Here is a 26,401-nt window from a genome sequence, read left to right on the forward strand (position 1 = left end):
CCATTTTTTCCTTTTTATTGTTATATAAAATAGCATCATCTCTTACAATCAGTGAATCCAACAATCAATGAAATATGGTAGTGACGTAGAAAGTTTATTAAATTATTAGTATGAATCAAAAGATGAGTTGGAAAGCTGAGGACTGAGGGATGAGTTTACTAATTCTTTTACTCAATAAGCATTTATTAGGCATCTACTATGAGATCAGTGCTGGGTTAGGCATGAAAATATAGCTCTGAACAAAACAGACATAATCCTTGGGCTCACAAGGAAGACAAGATATATTGAACAAGTAGTTGTATGTATGATGTGGCAAAAGAAGATGTGAAGGCTTCTTCGGAAGTATAAATAGGGGAGGTTAAGATGGTCAAGAGGAGCAGACAGCCTGACTGAAGAAGGGACTCTTAAGAGGAGAATGAAAGGACAGACAGGAATTAGTCAGGTGAAGGTGAGTGGGGAAGGGGAAGGTAGTCCTGGCAGAAGGAGCAGTGTGTATGAAAGCTGGAAATGGCGAGGAGTGAGGAGCTGGAGCACAGACAATGGTACAGAGATGAGAAACAAGGCTGGAGAAGTAGGTGGGCATCAGATGACGAAGGACCTTAAAAGTCATGGTAAGCCTTGGCCTTTATATCAAGGGTAAGAGGAAGTTGTGGAAGGAGTTTTAGGAGGGGTGTGATGTGTCATGCTCAGATTTTAGAATCATCATTCTGGCTGCTGTGCAAAATGGAGTGCTGTAGGTCAAGGGCTGATGAAAGGAGCATGGCAGTAGTCATTCTCACCTGATTAGAGAGATGGGTGCTGAACGGGCAGAAGATATCAAATGATGCAAAGGAATCCTAGAGCAAGCAATAGCTTCATTACTGATTGCGTCCCTCTGATATTATATGCTTAGCTCCTGATAACCTAAGACAATAACTTTTTTATTTTTTGACAGAGTGACTTCTTCTGACTTGAGCCTGCAGCGTGCTTTGAGAGATCCGCCACCAGGTAAATACAAACAACATTTTCCTCAGAGTTACAAAACAATGCTTTTCTCCCAAGACTCTCTAAGACCTAATTCCAACATCTTATTTAATCCTTGCAATAGCCTTGTAAATTATGTGTTATTTTATTTCCATTTTGTATGCGAGGAAATTGAGGTGCAGAGAGGTTAGGCAACTTGATCCATGCACAAAGATGTTCATCACAGAGTGAAGTATAATAGCCAAACAAAACAAAGAAGAGAGAATCTAAATATCCAATGGTAGGAAAATTGTATCAAATCAATTCTGGTACATCATTTGATGAAGGTACTTTACTAATAATCTATACCAGATTAAGAAATTCTCCTCTATTTCTAGTTTGCTAAAAGTAAATTAGTTCACTCGATGTTAATTTCATTGAATGCTTTTCTCTGAGATGATCCAATTGTTTTTATCCTTCCTCTGCTCATGGTAATTTACATGAATTGTATTTCTAATGTTAAGCTACCTTGCCGAGATAAAACCAACTTAATCATGATGCGTTATCTTTCCTATATTTTGCTAGACTTAGTTTGCTAAGTTTTAGTCTTGCGATTGGATAAAATTTTTCTTTCTGGGATTTTCCTTGTCAGGAATTGTTTTCGAAATATTTGAATTTCTTGCTACTTAAATGTTATGGTGGAATATAAGAGTAAAGCAGTTTGGGCCTGGTGTTTTCTTCCAAGGAAGATTTTTTTTACCTACTGATTTAATTTCTGACTTATTTAGGTTTCCTATATCTTCTTGAGTCAGTTTTCATAAGTTTTATTTTTCGTTATATATACACATTTCTGTTGGATATGTGCGTAGGAGGAGAGTTTTGGGGTCACGGGGTTGGTATATGTTCAACTTTAGCAGATATTATCAGTTGTCTAAAATGGTTGTATTGATTTAAAAATTTACGCGGCAACCAGGAGTGTAAGAAGGTTCTGATTTCTCCATATCCTTTCCAATACTAGGTGTTTTCTGTTTTTGTTTGATTTTTTTCATTTATGCTCTACTGGTGGGTGTGCAATAGGATCATATTGCAGTTTTAATTTGTATTTCCCATAGGGTAATGAAGTTGGGCACTTTTTCCTATGTTAATTGACCATTTGCATATCTTGTTTTGTGAAAAGACCTTTCAAGTCTTAAAAGAAAAAGTGAAGTGTTTATTCAAGTCTTTTGAAAAAAAAAATTGGGTTGTCTTATTGAATTGTCTTTCTTATTGAGTTATAGACACTTTTAATACTATATATTTTTAATTTGAGGCCTCGGTAGGATATGTATAATTTTTTATCCTGTGGTCTACATTTTTACTTTCTTTTTATGAACATAAATTCCTTTAAAATAATGTAAATTATCTATTTTTTCCTCTGTAGTTAATACTATGGTTTCCTATTTAAGAAATCTTGGCTTTATTTCAAGATCACAAAGAAGTTTTATGTTTTCTTCTGAAAGCTATGTTATTTTACATTATGACCTACAGGACATCTGGAACTGGTTGTATGCTGTATGGTTTAGAGTAGAGTCAAGATTGTTTTTTTCCATGTGGATATTCACTTGACCGATCACCCTCCTTTTGCCATAGCACTATTTGTCTATTTATTTATTTTGGCTCAGTTTACTGAGGTATAATTAGCACACAGTAAAATTTACTCTCTTGAAATTCATGGTTTGATAAGTCGTGATGAACATTATGTAGTCATGTAACCACAGTCAGGATGCAGAGCATATCAACACCTGAAAGAGTGCTTCTTTGCAGCAAATCTACTTCTGCCTCCAACCCTTGGCAATCGCTGATCTGATCTCTGTCCTTAGATTTTTTTTTTTAGAATATATCAGTGGAGTAATATAGTCTGTAGCCTTTTGTTTCAGACTTCTTTCACATAGCATAGTTTTTGAGATTCATTTGTGTTGTCGCTAGTACCAGTAGTTTGCTCTTTTTTGTTGGTATGTAGAATTCCATTGTGCGGATATACCACAATTTGTTTATCCATTTACCAATTGATGAACATGTGGGTTATTTACAGTTTGGGGGCTATCATGAATAAAGCTACTATAATCATTCATTAATAGGTGTTTGTATGGATGTGTGTTTTAATTTCTCACGGTAAATATAGCAAGTACATTTTTATTTGACATTATTTTTAAAAATCCCTCCAGCTGTTTCCAAATGACTGAGCCATTTTGCATTCCAGTCAGCTACATATGTAATTTTTGGTATCATCAGTCTCTGTAATTTTAGCAATTTGAATTGGTGTAGTGTTATCTCTCTACAGCTTTAACTATCATTTTTCTAATGATTAATGACATTGAATATTCTTTCATGTGCTTCTGTGCCATTTACAAATCTTCTTTGGTAAAAAGTCTGTTCAAATCATTCACTCATTTTAAAAATTAAGTTATCTATATTTCTATTATTGAGCTATAATAGAATGTATTCTGGGTAAAAACCTTTTATTAAATGTATGCTTTGCAAGTAGCTTTTCCAAGTCTGGCTTGTTTTCTAATACTCTTAGAAGTGTCATTTAAAGAGCAGTTTTTACTTTTCATGATGTTCAGTTTATTGATTTTTTTTCTTCTATGGATAGCAGTTTTGTGTTCTAAAAGATCCTTGATAAAACTAAAAATACAAAGATGTTCTTGTTTTTTTCTAGAAATTTTATTGTATTAAGTTTTACGTTTAGTTATATGATACATTTTGAGGTAATTTCTGTATCTGGTGTGAGGTAAGGGTCAGGGTTCCATTTTTTATATGGACATCCAAATTTTCCAGCACCTTATGCTGAAAAGCTAGCCTTTCCCCTTTTAATTACCTTGGCACCTTTCTATTTCTCTCCTCCTTCTGGTACTATAATTACATGCATATTATGCTGTTCGATACGGTTCTACATCTCTTGGATACTTTAAGAAAATACTCCTGTCTCTCTGGATAATTTCTATAGGCCTATTTTTAAGTTTACTTATTCTTTTTTTTTTTTAACTGTCCTATTTCCTCATCAGCCTATTAAAGGAATTCTTCACTTCTGATATTACATTTTTATTTCTAAGATTTCTATTTAATTCTGTCCTATAGTTTTTACTTCTCTACTGAAATTCTCCATCTTTTTCTAAATTCCATTCTTCTTTTCCATGTGAGACTTTTATGTATTAATAATAGCTATTTGAAAGTCTCCATATGAGTGTTCCAATATCTGGATCATTTCTGTTTAGTTATATTGGTTTCTTTATCTTAACAATGGGTTGTTTTTCTTTTTTTTTTGAATGTCTCATAATTTTGATAGAATGTTCGACGTTGTTAGTAGAAGAGCCATAGATAATAAAGTAAATAATATTGCTACTCAGAAATGGGCACCCTTCTTTTCTAAGTCTGTTGATGTGAGAGGGATTGAGTCAATTTTGTTAGTTAATTTCAGCCCACCAGGCTCCAGAGCTTTCCAGTGATGGCTGGTAGTTACCACATGTACAGTGTGGCCTGGTGGGCCAGAGAGTTTTTCTCACTGTCCAAATTCCATCTTCAGCTTTTAGCAAATCCTCCACACCTGCTCGCCCGAGGGCTTCTCTCTCTGTGTTTGTGCTCCTCTGCTAGCATTAGACCGTTCTTGTTCATTGCTCAGTGCAAAGCTGTGGCCATGGTGGTGAGATTCTCAGTTCTCATGGTCCAGCCTCAGTCTCAGTGGGCCTTGTGGGTCTAGGCCTTAGGATTGGGGCTTTTGCCCATGTTCCTGCTCCTCTTCATGGCAGGTCATCTCTGCCTTGTATCTGTGGTTGTCTTGAGTGGGAAAGAGTTTCCCACCCTCCCTCGGTGGTAGCAGAGCTCTTCTTTGTGTCAGTGCAGGATTCTGGGCCCGAGAGTTTCTTGTCCTTCCATCAGGGCAGATAGCTTTTGCTTCTACCCTTCCCAAGAATCAGTGGATCTTTGCTTAGATCTTGGAAGTGGGAAGGTTTTCTCCTCTTCTTCCAGTGGTTTAAAGCTTTTGCTTAATGTGAAACAGCATTCTGGATAGTGGGTGGAGTTTCTTGCCTATGTCCCACCTCCACTCTTCAGTCTCTGACCTTGCCCATGATCCTTTTCACAAACACCTGTTGGAGACCTGTGGAAGAAAAGCTCGAGAGAGGCTCCCAGGAATTCTATACTATCATGTTCGCCCACACTTGCCCTTTATGAATTCATTAAAATTTCAACTATCTTCTTCTTACTTGCTTTTATGGTGACCATCTCGTTCTACTGTGCTCTGTCAAAGGTGACAGTTTGTGTGTCCTGTTTCTCTTTGGAGGACCATGTCATTCTCTAAATTAGTTCAATGGTTGTCTTGTAACCTTAGCTCTCCGATGAGCTCATCACAACTTATGATTTCGTTGATTATGCAGCCTTTCTCATTGTTAGGATGGAAATGATATTCTCTATGGCCTTCTGTACCTTAAGTGGTTGGTGTTAACCTAAAACCTAGGAGGCAATAATTGAACAAAAATCATTTGTTTAGAACCAAAGGAATTGCAAATTGGGAAATACAAATTCAGGTAGAAGCCCCATAGTGTCCCCACCTCCCCCCCAGTAGAAGAGGCGCTCTGGAATTTTCTGGGGACAAAAGAGAGGAAGATGAGATGAGTTGTATTAAAGAAGAGTTCATTGGTGCTAAATGAAATAAAGTTAGATTTGTACTTGATAGATTGGCTAGATTTTTAGTCATCAGGCAAAGGGCTAGCTTTGTACTTCATAGATTGGTTAGCAATTCAGTCATTGGCAAAGACCAATTTCATCAGTCCTTACGAACAGGATATTCTCATTCTTACTGATTTTTTGGAGTGTTGGTGGTTCGACCAATTCAGAAAATAAAGAAAACAAGATGGGCATGGCAGTTTCTCTGAAATGGCTGCTCAGGCTCTCTGCAATATGGCTCCACTCATGTCATCTTTCACAGTGCGGAACTGTGTTGCAGCTTTTTAGGAGACATGGTATTAAAGGAAAAGTGTGATTGTAAATAAAAACACTGGTCAGAAATAGATGAAAGTTGAGTCAAAAGAAGGCAATAAAGCCACAATTCAAAACTTAATGGGGAAGCTGAGAGGACTTAAATTTTCTTCCTCTCTCGGCTTGGCTGCACTCAGAATTACTCTTTTTTTCCTTCTCAGGACATACCTGCCTGCAGTGGCAGGAGTAGCACAATAGGTAACTTCATTCGGAGGCTTTGGGTAAGAGAAAGAGGAAAATTGCCTTCCGCTACTGTAATTGCCTTCGTGAGACGGAGCTGGGAAAGAGAAACCAATGAAAAGAAGACGAGAAAAAGACAGCATAACAGACACTCTGGAGGTTTGCAGCTTCTCAGAAAAGGGGTGTAAAATGAAAGATCCTAAAGAACTCCAGATGTCTGTGGGGTCAAGGGATGCATCATCATAGTTCCAGACAGATCTTAATGATTCCCCAGACATCTTGAGAGTAGTCACCTCACCTTTCAGCTTAGGTATGTTTAAAGTCTATATCTTGCTACTTCAAGAGTGGTTGGGGGCCCAGCAGCATCAGCTTCACCCGAGAGCTTGTTAGAAATGCAGAGTTCCAGGTCCCCCCCCAGACCTGATGAATCAGAACTCATATTTTAACAAGGTCCCTGAGGGATTCTTTTGCACTTGAATCTTTGAGAAGTAATGTTTTACGTAATCACTGTTTCTTCCTTTCTTTCTTTCTTTTTTAGCCAACTGTGCTTTTAATAATGAGATTAAAATCTTTCAAAGTCAAAATATTGTGAAGGTAACCCTCCTTTAAGAATAAACTGGCATATAGTGCACAAAATTAAGACATTAAAATGCATATTTTAGTTAAATTATTGAATTTATTCGAACAATTATCAATGATGTATATATTTAAAGCTTCTTATTGTCAAATTCGTCTTTGATTTTTGTGTTTCTAGCACTCAAAAACTTTAACTCTTTCTTGTAGCAGAAATTTTCCTGTTGCTTCCTCTTAAAAAAGAATGTCTTCGATCTGTGAAGCCTGCCTCCTAAGGGGCAATTTTATTTTCCTCTCCACCTTGTTTTAGCTCAAGCAACAGGTTCCTACATGAACCTTCTATTGATGCTTCAAAACCTGGCCCAAAGGGTGCTAGTGAGAACCTATCCCTCTGTCAAGATTCTTGCCAAGAGACCTTCAAATTTTTAATCTTCTCAACTTCGAATATCTTGTGATGCAGTAATGGGACTGTGCTGCCAGAATTCTAGTTTTCTTGATTTTTTTTTCTATAACAGTTAATTTTACATTCATCCCAATTCTTAAGTTGTCCTCTTTCCTTTGGTATCATAAAAAATGCCACACACAGTTGCTGGATTATAAGACCTGCTTTCCTTTTGTTTTTTATACCCAGGTATTTTGAATCTTGCCCAACCACCCCCTTGGTGAGAGACAGTAAGTCCAAGAGTTCTGGCAGTATCATTAAATTGTTTTAACATATCTTGTTCAATGTGGGACCATCCAGTATGTGTTCCAAGCAGATAGACAGAGAAGGGCACAAGGTCATGTTGACCAGCTGAGTCAGTCTAGGTAAAAAGTTGTCCTGGTTTCCTGGGGCCAGTGAATTCTGCTTTAGTCTCAATGATCACCCTTAGCTGCAAGGGAAGCTGGATAATGTAGCTCTGAGTTGTGCATATTGCTGTTGCAAAAAAAGTCAGGGCTGGGTTTGCTGTGGATGGAGAACTAAATGCAGACATCAAACAGACAGGGAGCTAAATATCAGCTTTATTCCCAATGGTCCTGCATCGGAGAATGAGCTCAAATTATGGGCAAGATGAACTATAATCAAGCCTTCTATTATTTTTATTGCTGAAATCTTCTTTCAAGGAAAAGAAAAATACATGCTGCTGAGGCCAGGTATAGAGAGAAGGGAAGTGCCCAGACCTACCTCCATGTACTTTCCCTTACTCAGTCTAAACAATTCAAGAAGTTACTCCCTTGAGGAGCGAAGGCATGTACTGAAGGATAGAAGTCACCTTTCAATAGCTTTAAGAAGATAAACAGTTTTATGTGCCCAGGCAGGACTGCTGGGAAGAAGAATAATGCTCTTCCCAACAACTGTCGTAAACACATCTCTCTCTCTCTCTCACTATCTTATTACATATTGTTATATATTGCGACAATTGTGTTGTTTGTTTCTTTGTATATTTTCCCCAACTCCTATTGTTAATGCCCTTGTAATATAGGTGGTTATCTGTTCTGGGAGTTGAGAAAAGGGAGAATTCATATGTGTTGAAGTTGTGAAACCTTCACAAAGGAATTGGAGACTAACTGATCATATATTTTAAAGAGCGGATAGAATTTTCCAGGTAGAGAGAAGGGTGATTCAGGGTGAATAAATGACATGAGCTGCAGTCAGTAGACGTCTGTCTTCTTGGGAAGCTCGCTATAGGATTCTTCACAGGGTCCCCCTACATTACCACACAGAAACAAAGAAACAAACCAACTCCTGCAAGTCCCCTCGCCCGAAGGGGTTTAGTGCCATTGGTGTGCCGCAGGCTCTGGCTTCTCTGCTCTGCCTGTCATCCTTGACTCCTGCTGTCACAGTGATTTGGAAACCCATAACAACCAGCCCTGCTCTCTACGCGAGGCTCAGCTTAGGACTGTGAGCTGACAGCTGATTGTTGCTGCTGATTGCTTTGCTGACAGTGCTTTGTGGCTATTTTGGTTTTTCTTGAGTGTTCCTTAATTAGAGGAAATGACATCTTGTGCTGTCCAATCATCCTCTTGTCAGATGTTATTACATTTGTAGGAGAATTAGGTGGCATCTGAGTTTATTCTTGCCACACGAGTATGAGGATCTCGGCCAGGACGGTGGCCCCCCGTCAACTCTGAGACAGGTTTGCCACTGTTGTGAGGAAGAGTGTTCTGTATTCCCATTGTGTGCTCTAAATACCCAAGACTCTATTCGGGTCCCTGTCCAGGCAGCAACATCCCACTGCAACGTTACACCTCACAGTGGCTATTGACCTGATAGGATGTTTTCTTCTCTCGAAATATTTCTGGATTCCTTTGCTATTTGCCTCTCTGGCTAACATCCAGACTCTTTTATTTTTCCCTGGGAGAAACACAGTTGAGGATGGCTCCCATTTGGTGATACTTTTTAGAGGTGGTTTGCCACACAGTATAGTGAGATCTCACTACATTGCTTTAGTTAACAGGAAGAATGATTTTAAGTTATAAAATATTCTGAGTTATAAAATAAGTTCGAAGAGTTTTGCTACTCTGGAGTTCACAGAATAACTTTTACCAGCTGCTTTTTAAGAGTCACTTCTTTCTAAGGCTATTTTTTTGAATGCTTTATTTGGAATAGTTGTGATTAATTATACATAAACTATGAGTGAAAGTTTTTAAAAATATCAGTTTATTTTGTTGAATGAGTATGGATCCTTCTTTTCTAACTTCTTGTTTAGGCATTAATTAATTGCGAAAAGGATTTATTGAGTCTGCTGGGGTGCCCTCCGGCTTAACAAAGTCCCCACCCTCAAGGAACTTATATTCGAATTGGAAAATCAGCATTCTCTAGTGGTCCTTTCTTCATGGCCTCCTTGAAGGCATACAAGGTTATGTGATTTTTCTCCAGGAGTGCTCACTGTTAGAACAGGGAACACAGAATACAGGACTATTCAGGGTTGCAAAGACAAAAGGACAAAGATATTGAAGGTTCCTTGGGCAGACCACAAGCATCTCAGTTTGGGCCCAGAAGGAAGGGAAGCCAAGGTGTGTTGTGCATGTGGAGCTGTCATGAAGATGGAGGTGGTTACTGGACATGGTGGGCGGGTGGAGGCCGGAGACAGGAGATCTCTGTGAGGTCAACAAAGAAATGAAGAGTGAGGAAGAGGTGAGAGGTAGAACAAAATGCTACCTGACCTCTTCCTGCGGGTGTACTTGTCTCCTCAACTGAAGGGTAAACAGGGGCCAGGCTCGATATTTCCTTTGTGTTTCCTTCAGCCCCTGGTTTAGTGTGATGCTCACAGCACGTGCTTCCTAAATATTTCCTAAAGACAATATTTGTGGGCTTTTTGAAGATCATTTTGGGGGCCAATGATCAAATTTCTTCCACATATATAGAAATAACTGAGGTGCTCATTGGCTCTTGTATGTGGTGAGCGCCACAGTGTAACCTGGTGATGGTGTAAACGTGCACACACACTATGGGGAAGAGGAAGCCTCCATAATCTGATGTTTGTTTATTACTTTTGAGTGAAGGGCAATTTTATCTCTAGGGAGATAGTCTGGGGAGACTTTAGAGAGTCCCACTTTTGGATGTGATTTAGCCTTACCAGTGAAGCCAAAATGCTGTTCCTCTCCATATGCCAATAGTTTTCCTTTCTCTCTATGATTTTTCAGGCTAAGTGCATTTGAAGGCCCAAATGAGCACCTTAAGCTTCTTTCTGATCCTATTACTGTTTCTCTGCTCAACATTCAAAATTTTTCTCAGGTTTATATTTAGCTGAAATAAACTTCATGAAAGACTTCCACAATTGAAGTCAGAGCAAAAACTACAGAATGAAATTTTAATATTGGAATAAAAGCTAAAACTTTACTATATCATTCCTATATATTTTTATATATTTTATGATTAACTTGCTGCTCCCTGGGCACCACACCCACTGGGAGCTCTTGGCGATGGCGTCTTATGGTCACTTGGTCACTCGAGTGCTGGCCCAGTGCTGGGACACACTAGACGTCTGTGTGTGTGTGTGTGTGTGTGTGTGTGTGTGTGTGCGTGTGTGTGTGCGTGCGCGCTCCTGAAGAAAACATGTCGACCTTCAGTTCAAACATACCAGCAGTGTCTCTGATACGTATTTCTTTAGATAGCATCTTAAAGTTCCCTAAGCTGTACCCTAGACACACAGACTGGACCAGAATCATGTGGTTACCATGGCACCCGAAGAGAGCCCTTAGAAGCTCATTGACTTCTCCAGACAGAAGGATGGTAAACTGCTCCAACAGAACATTTTCTGCTTTAGAAACTAAGAATAGACAGACACTACATTTATCTGAAACAGAAAATCTGATCTTCAAAACTTTTCTCAAGTATTATCTTTTATAAGATATTTGCTGAAAACTGCTCATAGGTTTATATGCTCTAGCACTGACTGGTAACAGCTGTCCTTTCATCTCTGATCTGGAAGCTTCTTTTTGAATAAAATAGAAATGTGAACGACTTGGGCTAAGAAATCACTTTGAATTTCACAAAAGAGTTGAAGTAACAGAGCTCTCCTGTTTATTCAGGGAGAATGAAGCAAAAATGGGTCTACTGTGAATAAAATGGCAGGCCCGCCTTCTTCATAGGCAACTTCTCCCCAAACAGTTCTTTGATGTTAATCTAATTCCCACTCATTGCTAACTCCAAAGCAACAGGGCTTAGATCTTTGAAAGGATTGCTTTTTGTAAAATGTTATTGTCTGAAATTCCTGCCTAATGGGCAAGGCCACCGAACCTCTAGCTTTTTGCTTTAGAGTTAGTAGGCAGGGACTATTTAAGTCATACAATTTCTATTGCTCGACATATGTCTAACACTTTGTAGTGTTCACAGCACTTTTACATCGATTGTTGTAACAACTGCCTTAAGGCAGAGAGGCAAATTTTATTTTTTAAATTCCTTTCTTTCTTTCTTTCTTTCTTTCTTTTTTTTTTGAATGAGATGTTTGAGGATCAGAAAGAATATGCCTTCTTCAAAATCAATTCTTATCAGGAAATGGACCTGGAATTAGAGTGTACTCTTCCAACTCTTTTGTGAAATTCAAAATCAGACTCGAGTTGCCCTGCCGCGATGGGCAAAGTGCGAGGTTGGGAAGGGAGGACCTACAGCTTGTTGGGTAATCAGCTGCTTAGTCGTCTGTCTCCCTGATTTGATTTTAAGCTCCCTGAAGGTGGAGATTATTTTATTCACCGTTAGAGCCCTAGTGCCTAGAATAGTGCCTGCTACAGAATAGGTGATCGATTAACATTTTTGTTAATAAACAAGTAGTAACAGTGCCAACATTTCACTCTACCTACCCCCTTCTTATGCATTCCAATGACATAGAAAATGTTAAATATAAGAATTCTATCTAAAATTAATAAGCAGAGATATGGGTATAATGGGGAAGTGCGTGTTGTCATCCATCAAAGTCGTGGGCGGAGAACAGTGAACTGAGCTGTAGAAAAACACAGAAGAAACAGAAGATATAGCTCCTGCCTTCAGGGAGCTTAAATACGACTTAGAGAAATAGGGTGTCCACCATGGAAAAGACGAAGAAGAACACTCGGCCGTCAGTCTGTGTGGCTGGCTCTGCCTTCTTTGAATCTCAAAATTGGAGAAAAGAAAAAGGATGTGCACTGCCAAAGCCTTGGTTTCAGAATGGGGAGGAAGTACAAAGACTGTACTGTCACTCTCTTTGTTTGGTTCTATAATTACCTGTACCTCTTCAAGTGTTTTTATGCAAGAAACTAAATGCAGCAACTGGTCGAGGGATGAATCATTCTAATTAATTGGAATAGGAGGTGAACTTTGACAAAGCTTCAATTGGCTCTTTTCTTTAAGTAGTCAAGTAATTATGCTGTAATTTGGCATCAGTAAACAATTGTTTTCCATCCTTATCTCAACCAGAACTCATAGTTTCCAAGTCCTTTGGGAGATTTTCAAGGTTTGGTTCTCAAACCACCTGTGTAAGTATCTACTCCTGGAAGTCTTATTCACGGGATCTGACGCAAGGTCTTGGAATCCGCTCATCTTTATTTTAATGAACGTTTTATTTTGGAATAATTTTATATTTATAGAAAAATTGCAAAGATAGTAAAGTTTCCATATTTCCTTCACCTAGCTTCCCTAATGTTAACTTCTTACATAAACAACATATTTGTCAAAATTAATAAATTAATATAGGTGCAATAATACTAACTAAGCTACAGACTTTATTTGAATTTCACCAGTTTGGGCACTAACATCCTTTCTCTGTTTGATCTAGGATATCACATTGCATTTCGTTATATCTCCTTAGTTTCCTTGGATCTATGATGGTTTTTAGTTTTCTTCAAATGTTCATTTTTAAAAAGCTTCCCATGTGGTTCTCAGACACTAGAATTGTACATCCATCGTTCTTCCAAAGGCAGAAACAGACCCTGGGCACACCTGTCAAGGGCTAAGAAGCATGTACCTGGTGGGATCTCCCATGTGCCCCCAGGTCCTTCTGGGTGGAACCTTGTGCTTCTCATCCCACGTTATGCTCCTATCAGTTAGAGACCCAGCAGGAGACAGAAGGCACACTTTAGGGGAGTCAAGAGAGAACTTAGCAAAAGTACTGTTTATAGAGGTATAGGCAGGGCAAAAGGAACAAAGAAGGGATATAAAGGCAACCGGGAACTTTCAGCAATGAAGAGCTTTTACTTGCTTTCAGCTGGAGCAAGGAGCGCAAGAGCCAGCCAGGTGAGCAGTAGTCAGGGCCGTGTAGATGGAGAAGCAGCCACTGCCAGAACTAGGAGACTGCAGCGCGCAGAGGACACGGAGGGAGGCAGACTCTGCCTCTATCTCCTCTACACTGAGTCTCCTGCGGGCGCCTCCCATTGGTGGAACTGAACAAAATGCCAGAGGGCAGGGAAGGGAGGATACAGTTTCTGGGCACAGAGGAGGGAGAGAAGAGTGGAGAATGGATCTGGAGAATGGTTTTGGAGAGGTGTTGAATAACCAGCACTGTGTTAAAGCAAAATGCAGGAGAGAGCCTGATTAGTTAATGGTGCCTGAGTTAAAACTTGTGCTCTGATTATTAATTCACAGCTCCTATGTTATTAGGAGCCCATGGCTTAATTAAAAAGGGGGATCCAATAAAAACATTACATTTAGCTTTGAAACTGCACAATTTATCAACTTGTTGCATATTCAACAAATATTCTTTTGGTGGATTAATGATATAAAGAGAACCGTGGCTTCTAGCTAAATAAATAATTATCCAGATGAAGAAAAACAAGTGCCATCTGAGATACAGTCTTAGAATGATAATGGATTTTAAGAGTGTCATATACCACCGTGTATGATTTGGATAAAATGGTGCTTCCCCCCCCCCTGTTTTGTTACTTGGCTCTAGTTTTTGAAAGGCAATATCTTTATCCTCTCTGCAGTATACTGAATTAAATTCTGGGCACCAAAGAAAAGAGATTTAGAAAATGTTTTTTTTTTTTTGTAATTGCAAAAGAAGAAGAGTGGGGAAAAGATCATCTTTCTGAAGCATCCATGTGACTTATGGAGAATCGCTCGTCTTTAGAATTAGGCTTTCCTGGGGTTTACCCAATGGATGTTTTTGATAGTGGGGACAATGGATGAGATTTTCCCCCCTCCTTTTAAAAAAGAAGTAGATGTTAGGAGGAATATTAGCTATATTTCGCTGTTTTCAACATTAAGTTTAACATTAAATATATTGTTTGCCAAAACAGAAAACTCAGTGCAGGTTTGTTTTGTTCATGCATGTTTTTCATAGATACTGATCTTCTTTTGGAATAATTTTATATTTATAGAAAAATTCTAACCATCCTAAGCCAGGAAACAAGCATGTCTGTATTTATTTTGCAACATGATTGCATTGGGTTCTTGGCAGGAAACAGAATCAACCTCTGAGGGTTTGACTGAAGAGAGTTAACGAGGGGACCATTGCCGACCTGTGGGCAGAGTTATAGGAACAAACGAGGAGTGGACCAGCATCCAAGACCAGCAGCAAAGAGAAGACATTGCCATCCCCAGGCCAAAGGGACAAAAAGAGCAAATGGTGGAGTCCAGTGAGGGTTGTAATCATGGAGGAAGAGCCACTCAACAGAAGCCAGAGCTGTGAAAGGGCAAAACTGTTTTCAGACACTGCAGTGCAACAGGGAGAGAATAGGGAAAACAGCTCCTCCCACCCTCCCATCTCTAGCTGGTGCCCCCATTAATCAAACCCAATAGGAAGCTAGAGAGCCAGGGAGTATAGATGACACAGGAGCAGGAGAGGTGGAGTATGGTTGGGAGTGTCGTAGAGCGGGGATGGAGAACAACCAGCAACATAGTCCATTACTGTCGAGCCCCCCAAATTGATTACTTTGATATTAGATTTGGAGGAAACGCAAAGTAGATGCATTAAATTAATGAGCAAATACATGTTTTATATAGCTAGTTTTATTGTTTTGAAAACTTACTACTCACCTAGCCTATTCTGAAGTTTTAGTGCATTAAGACCCTCTTTTCTTGAGTCTTCATAGCCTCACTGTATTGTGAGAAAGGTGTTGACCTTTAACATAACATGAGCCTGAATCTGACCTCCGGGGGCCCCGAGGGAGGGGGACCAGCATAGCTTGTGCTATTGGTTGTCCCAACTGACATTTTCAGAGTTAAAAATAGTCATCACAATGTGAATGCTCTTATTTTCTTAATTGGTTGTCTCAGAGGTAAATGTAATTACTAAATAATCATTTGTAGTTGTTCATTGATTAGTTGTGCATGAATTATTTAATAAAAATAGTCCCAAGTGGTAGAAAGGCTTGTTTCTGGGGGAAAATATTTACTGTAGTCCATATCCCCAGTTGCAGATTATTTGAAAATATAAGCAAAACAACAAAACAATCTTAAATGCTTCTGGCAAAATGTTAACCACATCTGGCCCCAGGATCATTTAAGAACTTTTTCTGGGAGACCCAGAGAAATACAACTGAAAATAGACTAGTTTCAGCAATTTCAGTAGTGGGACCTGAAAACGTTTTCTTTAGCTAGGGGTTTTTAGTGAGTGACAATTCAACAGTGCCCAGAAGATTGTATTCTTGAGAAAAGAAATTCATATTCAATTTTCCTTTTCCTGGTGATCTATCTCTCTGAAATACTTTACATCAAGTCTATAAATATGATGCAGTGGAAGCTTATCTTCTATTTGCTGTGATATTTTTGTCCTGTTTAACCCTACTTTTCCTTTCCAAATTTGTGATAAATTCTTGGACAAAGCTACCTTCATCTAGAAGGCCCTAGAAAAAATAAAATCATGCTCTTTAAAAATTGTTTATTTATTTATGTCTGTTAGTTAGTTTACACTGTTGTTAATCTAGACTGTGCTTCTTTTTTCCTTAGCTTGGACAAATGTCTGGCCTAGCTTTGTTTTTAGCCATATTGGCTGATCTCTTTATAACATAAAAATGTTAAGTGAAAGGTCAAAAAATGGTCATAAGCTTTCTATTCTACTGGTTGATTGGCTTAAATTTCAAGGGTCATTGACTCTCGTAGTGCAAATGAGTTTAATTGCAATTTCAAGCAAAGCTAACAAAAAAAAAAACCCTGTTGATGATGGCTTATGAAGAAAATGTCATCTCTTTGAGTAGCTAGTATCAATAAGCTGCCAAAAGTTAACCTCTCTAAGTGGATTTATAGAGACCTCTTTTTCCCTTATTGATCTGACCTGTGCAAGGTGTTAGAGCAGGTGGGTAGTGGTTAATGCAACGCTGTGCTAGCTTTCTTTAACCTAAGAACCTGGACCCCATCATAACAGGCATTAGCACTGATGTAAAGATCTTCTCTATCCTTCAAAGCTATTCCTGTCTGTGTCAGGATCATTTTCCAAATCACTGTGGATGGTAAACATTGGTTCATCTTTAACTCTGGTACTTTCCATGCTCCCTCAAGTTCAGTTAGCAAGATAGATTCATGTTCTTTTCCACTGTTACTTCCACAAGCAAGGACCTTTCTAAGGGCCTGGTTATCGAGATAACCTCCTGTAAGCCTACCTGCTTATAGTATTTCCTCGCTCCTAGAAAGTAAGCTTCCTAGACCATTGTATATATTAGGGATCTGCCTCTGCTCAGAAACTCTCAGCCAGTTCTTAGCTATGGAGTGGAATCCTTGTCAGTGGCCAATGAATGGATTTCTATGAGCTATCGCTATGGGCAAGGCCTTCTGCTAGGTACTGTGGGAACACAGACCACATCCACTTGCTTGTTTACCATGTGTCTTCGATTAATCAGTTCCTGTAGAGCAGGGATTATATTTGATGTGTATAAATGCACAGCAGCAACTCTGACTTTTAATCAGCATTCCTGATTACATATTTTCAGTAGAGGATGGCTCTTTAAGGCATGCAGCTTAGAAAATTATATACGTAGTCCTCTCAAGGCTGCTTGACGTGACCCCTAATATTTTTGAAACTCTCTTTTTAGAATTATCTTTAGAACTCATAAGTTACTAAAGCAAAGTTCTCTTTACTCCATTCTTTTGTTCAAGATGCAATTTATTAAAAGCCTACTTAGTACCAGGTGCTGTGCCAAGTCCTTGGTATCTTAAGGTGTATAAAAGCCCACGAAACAGACTGCCAGGGACACACCGTAGGCTAAGAAACAGGTTTATTAGCTTTCTGCAGCAAAGGATTGTGCACACCATAGAGAGCTGTGGGGTGTTTCAACAGGTGGACATTAGTGAAGAATATAGAGTTTGCAGGACTGGAGATAGTCATCAGATGGTCTTGGCTAGAGACTAGTCAGAATTCGTCAAATAGGAAGTTGCTGAAACAATCGGTCTTATCTTTGGGACACATGACTTACTGTGGAATTATTGTTAGATTAGTTGGTTTGTGGTCTTATTTAGAAGACCATGAGTCTGAGTGAGCTCATGTTAAGAGTCTAACTTTAGTTTGTCTTGCAAGTCATGGTTTGGTATAATTTTTCTATTTTTTTTTATCTGTCATTACACAGTTTTCGTAAGTCGTGGTTTCTGTTTCAATTTCTAGGTCCTAGTTGCCATCTGACCTGGTTTTCCCCTTTTTAGAAGAATAATGACAAGATTCCTGTCCTCAAGTTCTTAGTCTAGGTTATTATAATTTGATATGTATCATAGTAGAGATATAAAGAAGATGTTATAGAGTTCAGAAGAAACAACTTTTTTTAAACTACCATTTTGTTGAAATCTTACCGTATATAAAGCTCTGTATACATTATGTACTAGACAAGTTACACTATTTATTGAATCCCCAACAATTGTATGAAGTTGGTGTTATTTTTCTTATCCTCATTCTAGAGTCGAGAAATTGAAATGCAAAGAGGTTAAATAACCTACTCAAGGTCACCCAGTGAAGAGATGACAACTCAAGGGCTTCATTAAACAAACATTTGCTGGGTACTGTTGTAGGTGCTTTATACAATCTCCAAACTAGACCTTTGAAGCAGCTACCACTCTTTATCATATTTCACTATTGGGGAAACTGAGACATGGGGAAGTGAAATAACTCACCTCAAATCTCAGAGGTTGTGACCCCATCATCAAGGCTGGATTTAGACTCAGGCAGCCTGGTTCCCCAGTCCATGTACATCACCATCTGTCTGCTGCTTCTCTTGAGATCTTGTTGTTGGGTTCTCACGTCTGTGTTAAGTACTGTGCTATGGTGCCTCATTGGCAGAAGAGAAGCTTCACAGAAGGGTTGACAAGACTGGATGTGGTGATTAAGAAGGATGTTTCTGGATGGATTAGGGGGATTAGGGAGGAAAGGCTGAGGAATTGCATTCAGGGGGAGTTGCCAACATGGAGTCCTGGGAGCAGGAAAGGTTCTGCTGGTGCAGGGAAGGGTGGGGTTTGAGGAACTCCCAGTGGGTGGGACAGGGGACTAGTGGAAGCCGATAGAGTTGAACACATATGTTGGGACCAGACTGGGATGTCATAGTCTCCCTTCATGTCTGACTGAAAGGATGCTCCTCTTCTTAATACTGCACTTGGCACCAAATGACCATACTGGTCATAATGCATCCCCAAAGGAGAGGGATTTGTCATCCCCCAAAATACTCATGCTGGAGGCAGTTCCAAAGGAGAAGTTCCAGAAATGTGTGAAACAGAGGAAGCTTTAGAGGAAAAATGCTGCCTAGAGATATTCTTAAGGTGATTGCTTTGAAGAGTGTGACACTCATTTGTCTGTCTTGTCAGTTAAAGAAAAAACATGTCACCACTTTTGATCAATCCAACATTCTGAATTGCAGCTTCTCTTATGGAGTTCTGGGAGCCAGCGTGCATTTAATCTTTACACCAATCCTATAAGATAGACACTGCCATAATCCCTCCTTATCTACGGTTTTGCTTTTTTGGTTTCAGTTACCCACATTCAACTGTGGTCTGAAAATATTAAATGGAAAATTTCAGAAATAAACAACTTAAAAGTTTAAACTATGCGCCGTTCTGAGTAGCCCAATCAAATCTTGCGCTGTCCTGCTCCATTCCTCCCAGGACGTGAATCCTCCCTGTGTCCAGCACCTCCAGGCTGTACATGCTCCCGCCGTCAGTCTCTTCCTCTGGGTTATCAGATCGACTGTTGCCATACCACAGTGCTTGTGTTCAAGTCACCCTAATTTTACTTAATAGTGGCCCCAAAGCACAAGAGTAGTGATGCTGGCTATTCAGATATGCCACAGAGAAGCCATAAATTGCTTCCTTTAAGTGAAAAGGTGAAAGTTCTCAACTTAATAAGGAAAGAAAAAACATTATACGCTGAGGTTGCTAAGATCTACGATAAGAATGAGTCTTCTATCCGTGAAATTGTGAAGAAGGAAAAAGAAATTCATGCTAGTTTTAATGTTGCACCTTAAACTGCAAAAGATATGGCCACAACATATATGATAAGTGCTTAGTTAAGATGGAAAAGGCATTAAATTTAAGAGTGGAAGACATGAACAGAAAACGTGTTTTGATTGACAGCAATGTGTTGTACCAGAAAGCATTTAGCCTGTAACACTTAAGCAAGGGATCCCCTGAAACAAGTGACCACATTCACATAGCATTTATTACAATATATTTTGTAATTATTCTAATTTATTATTAGTTATTGCTTTTAATCTCTTAGTGAGCTAATTTATAAATTAAACTTTATCATAGGTATGTATATATAGAAAAAATAGAAAAATAATATATATCAAGTTCACTACTATTCATGGTTTCTCGGGTGTCCACTGGGGGTCTTGGAACGAATCTCCCTTGGATAAGGGATACTACTGGATTCATGTACCTCTGTAGATGAGGAAACTGAGCCTCATAGGCTCATCGGATTTTGGCAGGTCGCACAGTGGGAGGTGAGAAAGCCAAGATTTCAACCCGGGTTATCTGATTCCATAGCCCATTCCACCATGCAGCCTCAGGAAGTCTGTGTATCTTTAGCTTATGAGCGTGCAGAATGTCCCAAACACAGCAGGCGATCTAATGCCACGGAGAGCTAGTAGTTGGGTGAGGGGAAGGCAGTGGTGGGACCAAGAAGAGGGGACTTGTCAGAGCCTCAGCCACCCCCCATTCTGTGTCAGACCCACACCTTTTTGCATACATCATTAGGATTTACTGGTTTAAAATAGTATCCTCACCCAGTATTACTCCTTGGATGGTTGGAGGTAGTCCCAAAAGCTAAGGAATGAAATTCTGATCCCCTGGGGGCAATGGAGCGCCCCCAGGTTTGCTGGGATGTGGCTTCATCAGCCATGGGCAGGTACATTTATGTTGACCTTTCTATTACAACCTAGTGGCTTATGTACCTAATGACAGGTGCCCTTGTTAGAAGCTGTGGACACAGAAATACCCCGGTTGGTTCTGGATAAGTGATGATCTCTGTTAATTTGGGGTATGGCACTCTGCTTCTTCATAGCATCTCAGAAAAGGTGGTAGCAGCAGCCAAGGAGCCCAGGACTGCTCATTCTGGAAGTGAAGGGAGTGGTTTGTTACCACTTTCTCCCCCTATAGACCGTGCTTATGGATTCCCTATATTAACTAGTTAGCTTAACCTAAGAGTGACCTGGTCCCCTTGGCCGTAAGCGTGTCCCTGCCAGGGACAGCAGTAGGTAGTGTGGCCAATAAAAGCCTGAGCTGTAGTTAGACCACAAGGATCTGATTCCAAATTCCTTAGTTTACCTTGGCCAAGTTATTTAAACTTTCTGCACCTCAGTTTCTTCATTTCTAAGTGAAGATTAAGCAAGAAAATCTTTGAAAATCACTCAGCATGTTATGTAATACATAGTAAGGATTCAATAAATGATAAGAATAGCAAATATTGAGTGAGCACTTGTTCTGTGCCAGGCCATGGTGTGGGATGTGCACCACACCGCTCCCGGGGGTTGGGGGGGCCTTCCACATAGACGGCCATGGGAACGTCACCCTAGAGTCACCCATCATGGTGGCCCTGTGCCAAGAGCTGCTCTGAGTGCTTTAGGTGTTTTAACTCTTTAATCCTTACAACCCAGCGTAAGTCTCATTTATGACTTAGACACAGGTGTTTATTACCTCGCCCAAGTTTAGCCAGCTGGTTAGTGAAGAAGCTGGAATGCTGGTCATTTGTATTGTTATGGTATGGAGTGGCAAGTTTGCCCTTTTTCCCATAGTCATGAAATGGAGGGAAGATCTCCTTGATAGTTTGATGTTCTTTATCAACTCATAATAATACATTGGTTGTCTTTAGGTATTTTAATATTTTTTGGAACAGTTTATATTTTCAGCTTTTATAAATAATACATATAACTTCAGTTTAATAATAGAAATTCATTAATTCGCTTGACTTTGGGGAAAAGTTACACACCTTTCCTTTCATAATTCAACTACATGTGATTAGGGCCCAGGGAGGGGAGAAGGAAGTGAGGGAGAGAGAGAGAGAGAACAAGCTCCTGGAACATTTGCTAACACTAGCAGTTCCGCCTGCCCCTCCGTCAGGACAGGTCATGAGCCCACAATCTTTGCTCAGATGGCTTCAGTTTTCACATAACTCCCATAGTGTGAGGATCTTGCCACATGGAGTTTTAATAATGTACTTTTCATACAAAATGGCTCATAAATGAAGCCAGCTAGTTCAGCGGGCGCTCCACTGAAGAAGCAGGGATTCACTCTGGTGAACTAGCTGTGCTGGAATTGTTGACAAATGGCATGGCGAGACCCCAGTGAGACACCTTCCTTGAAGGGGATGGCCTCATCAAGAGACCCCTTTCGCCCTGGACGGCGAGCAGCGGGTCGTCAGAAGGCGCACAGCAAGGGTTTTAATTGCATTGACGGTGCCTTCTGAACTAGCTCCTGCCTTGTCCACAGACACCCTATAAAAAGCACCTTCAGATCTGACCCGTCCTTTGTTTTCTCCTGCTGTCTTCCTGCACCCCCTCTTTCCCTAGCCCTTTTGCGTCGGATGGTTTGCCGAACTCTTTCTTTTCTATAAAAATAGCATGTTGTCTATACAATGCCAGGCAAAAGAAGATGATTCAGTGTGCCCTCTGCCACCCTTAAAAAAATAACAAAATATGTCTTCCTTTCCACTTATAACCAAAACAAACTACTTCCTACTACTGTCATCCACAGAGCTAAATTAAAATCAAACCAAAATGGCGAGAAAGAATATTTTCATCTATGACAGAGAAAATCAAAACGGCAAGATTGGCAGCCAGTATGGCCTAGCCCCACAATGGGCACTCAGAGAATGTTAGTTTGTCTGCTGTTTGCTGAGGGAAGTTAGTTCCATAAATTACTTTGATGGTGTCTATTATTAAAATGATAGTGGGAAGCTATGTTTAGGAGAATGTCACTTGCCATAATGCCATGAGAGTCTGAGAGAATATGGCTTAGGAACAAGACTACAGAGTGTGAATTGGGCCTATTTTTTCTTTTTTTCTACACGATTGATTTGCACTTATTATGGTTGAATTAAAGGAGAATGTTGCATCCTCTTCCCTGACTTCCTCAGAGCTGGGTTAGTTGTGCCTCCACCATCTCTCCATGTTCTCTCTCTCAAGGCACTCATCATATCTTATGGGAATTACCTGTTCTGTGCACCTTTTGCAAGTTGGGACCGTTGTAATCTGTACCCCAATGGTGTCTGGCACACAGTTGGTGCTCAACTTGTAAAATGAATGAATGAATGAATGAATGAATGAGTGAGCAGATGAATGAATGGCGTTAAGTCATCATGTTTCTCTCCTTTTCCCAAGTTCCTTGTAAAATGCCGTGTCTAATTCCGTGGATGATCACACAGGCTCTCAACAATAGCATTGCTCCCAGTGCTTTACCCACTGCTCTAGGCATGCTGGGACTGAAGTTTAAAGAAAAGTGTTGTGAAAGGCTTTATTAACCCTCTGAATGCAATTGTCAGAGAATGTGAAATTTATCAAGCTTCATAACTAGAAGAATAAATGCAAAGACTTTTTTTTTGGTTATTTCTGTACTAGAATTAAGGAAAATGAGAGAGACCAGGCCCACATCTCTTTAAACTGGGTAGGCAGATACTAGTCTAGTTGGATGAGGGATAATCTCATAAAGTCATGTAGTCTGAGGAAAGTAAAGGGGTTTTGAAAGTCCGGACACTCAAGGGGGTTAGCCAGAAAGGCATCAGCAAGCCGGCCATGGCTCATTATTCTGAGAGCAGTTGTATTTTCTGTGGCCCTTAAGCTGGATGTAGACAGCTTCAGAATTAGTATCAGTATCCTGGGCTTTTATAATTTAATATTATATCCTAAATATTTCCCCAAGTTTCAACATTATCATTTTAAACAAAGTCATATCATTTTATTAAAGAAATATGCTCTATTTTGGTTGATTGATAGTTGCTTCCTTCTTCTTTTTTTTTACTGTTATAAATGATGTTGCCATGAGCATCTTGTTGTGGACAAGGTTTTTTTTCCCTTTAGGATAAATTGGTACATCATTGAGGGGAATAAACTTTTTAATTGCTCTGGATACCTATTGCCAAAATATTTTTGAAAGGGCCGTAGAGCATAAAACTAGGGAATATATTTTAGCTCTTTTTGAAAGCTGTGTGCTCTGCTCAATGACAGTTACCACGTTGTGATAATTTGTTCTTGATATTGTTATAAATTTGAAACCATGTACTCCAAATTACTCTCTCTATATAACTTGCTATGAAACCCATCTAAAATCTAGATTCCCATGAGATTTAGTCTCAGTATAATATCACATTCAAGGGAACAATGTCCAACAGTTAAAAGCAATTACAAAAAATTAATTCCAATCTTTGTTGTATCTCTCAAGGAACATTAAGTGAAAGCTCTTAAAACTTCTGCTTTTCAGTTCTATCACACACTGCAGTTGCTTGAAACCTCTCTCTCTTCACATTGCTGTCTCATTTCTAAATGGCTTCTCTGTTCCCTTGCTGCTGTCATGTACTGTCTGAAGACACAGTCAGCCCTCTTCCCCAAAGACCCCACACCTTACACCCAACTCTTTTTGGCTGTGTAGAATCTCCCCTGAGAAATATAGTTTGAATGTTTCCTGGTGGATGTTCTCACACCCAGAGGACTCAAACTTTGCAAAAGAAAACTGTGGAGCTAACTTGACAAGCAAGGATTCCCTCTCCTTAGAAGCAGGAGGAGATAGTGGAAGACCATGCAATCACGTATTCATAATTTTGTCCCTGTCTTGGATAATAAAACAGCTAACATTTATAAGAGTTTCCTGTGGGCCAGGCACTGTTCTAAGTCCCTTACATATATTGTCACTGAATCCTCATAACCACCTTATGAATTAATGAATATTATCAATTTCAAGTTTGAGACAAAAACACTGAACTAGAAAATGTTTTAACTAACTTCGTCAGTGTTGCATGGTAAGTGGCAGAGCTGGGATTTGAACTAGGTGGTCTGACTTTAGAGTATGGGTTCTTAATTACTGTACTATACTCCTTGAATTTCTTTTAACATATATAGGATACCTATATAGATATATAACTTTTCCTTATTTTATCAAAATATAGAGCAAGAACTTAAAAACAAAGTAGAGTATTCATTTTTTATAGGCTACTTTTGAATTAGAAATCACTTGGGGACTTTGTGCTACAGTCTGTGTCAGTCTACCTGCCATGGTGTTGCTTTTATTACTTCTTGTTATGAGAAAATCCTATTTTGACAAGGTCAGTGGGAAGGTATAATCCATCTCAGAGTTTGGAACATAAATCTAGTAAAAAAGGATTTGCTACTATACTGACGGAGAGTGATTGTTGAGCCTTTTAAAGAAAAGAGTTGGTAATTTAAATCACTTTTTATCAATTTCTCAAGTAAATGCACATATCTTGCCTATGCCTGGGTTTGTTTTTAATGCATCAATGCTCATCTTTGATATTTTTCTTTCAGATATGCCATATACTTGGTCTGGCTCATTGCTTTCAGTCCAGGGACAGTGTATGATACAGTGTTCAGATAAGGATCCTCTTCTTTGGGAAAATTGCTTGCAAGTTAGATACACGAACACATCTTTCTTGGTCAGAGGAGAAAAAATTGTTATTTGTTTGTTTTGTCTGGGAAGAAAATGTCTGGCAATTTAGGTCACTCTTCACAGTATAAATTTACTTTAAAAACATCAAATGTTCAGTTTGAAGCTCTGCCTATAGTCTGCTCTTCAAAGAGGAATGCTTATTGAGAAAAGCCAACAGCCCTCCAGTTTTTTGTCATGGAAAAGATGCTGCAACGGGAGTCAGGATACCTGAGGTCAAGGTCATTTCTGCTGATAACCAGCTGCTTTGGGCTCATTACTTACTCCATCTGAGTCTTACTTTGTTCATTGCCAAAATGAAGGTTCGCGCTAAATAATTTCTACACCTTTCTTCATACATAATAAACACTAGATAAATTTCTGTGCAAGATAATCTTTAAGATCCTGTCCATTCGATGATGGTAGGATTCAAAGGGTCCCTGGGCACGCCTAACAAGTCATAGACAGCTACCCCGCTGTTTGGAGAGTTCTCCACTCCCCCCAATATTTACATACTAATCCCAGCTGGCTGGCTTGGGCTCAAAATTGCCCAATTAAAGATTCATTCCTTAAGATTAGGCACAGCTTACAATAAAAATATTGCTAGGATAAACTTTGTGAGCTATTTGCCATATTATTTAATTCATTTAATTAATCCAATAAGCAGTAATTTGGCACATAAGATATTCAAGATACTGAGTAGGGCTCTGGGAGTGTATGGAGTGCTGGGGAGGAATGTCAAGGTGAGGAACGTGTGGGCCTGTCCTCGGAGGACCTCGAGTGAGTGGTGGAGACTGAGGAAATCTACAGCAGCATCAGAAGAGCACTGTGGATAGCAGCACAGTGAGAGTTCACGTGGAGAGAGGGATTGCTGTCAGCTGCTGTGGTCAGGGAATTTTTTTAAAAATTGAGATCAGGTTTGAATATGGCTTTGAAAGACAGGTGACTGAAAAAAAAGATGTAAATAAAGGGCAGCGGCTTGGCATGAGTCAAAGCTTAGAGGTGGGAATTGCCGAGGCTAGTTGGGAAATATGGTTTGATATATGAGATGAAGCTATGGTACTGTAAAAGGTGGTCAAAGAAAATCAGACTTAATTCAGTAAGTAAAAGGGAGTGACGTGCTATGGGTGAATTCCAGGAACTTCATGTGGCCAGGTGTGCAGGACAGTCGTAAGGGACAAAAGCCCCTAGAGCTTCAGAGATTCAATCCTCACCCCTTGTATGTTATTGAATGAGTGT

The 26,401-nt window shown here is 39.5% G+C and overlaps 1 protein-coding gene across 1 annotated transcript in view; it reads left to right on the plus strand.

Moving 5' to 3' along the window:
• Positions 1-934: 934 nt before the first annotated feature.
• Positions 935-26,401, plus strand: part of NCALD (neurocalcin delta) — a 256,643-nt gene continuing 231,176 nt past the window's right edge. The window contains exon 1 of the mRNA XM_039853805.1: positions 935-987. The gene's annotated coding sequence lies outside the window, so the exon portion shown is untranslated. The remainder of the gene's footprint in view (positions 988-26,401) is intronic.

This window comes from Pteropus medius, unplaced genomic scaffold (genome assembly GCF_902729225.1).
Source record: "Pteropus medius unplaced genomic scaffold, Ma_sr-lr_union100, whole genome shotgun sequence".
Lineage (NCBI taxonomy): Eukaryota > Metazoa > Chordata > Mammalia > Chiroptera > Pteropodidae > Pteropus > Pteropus medius.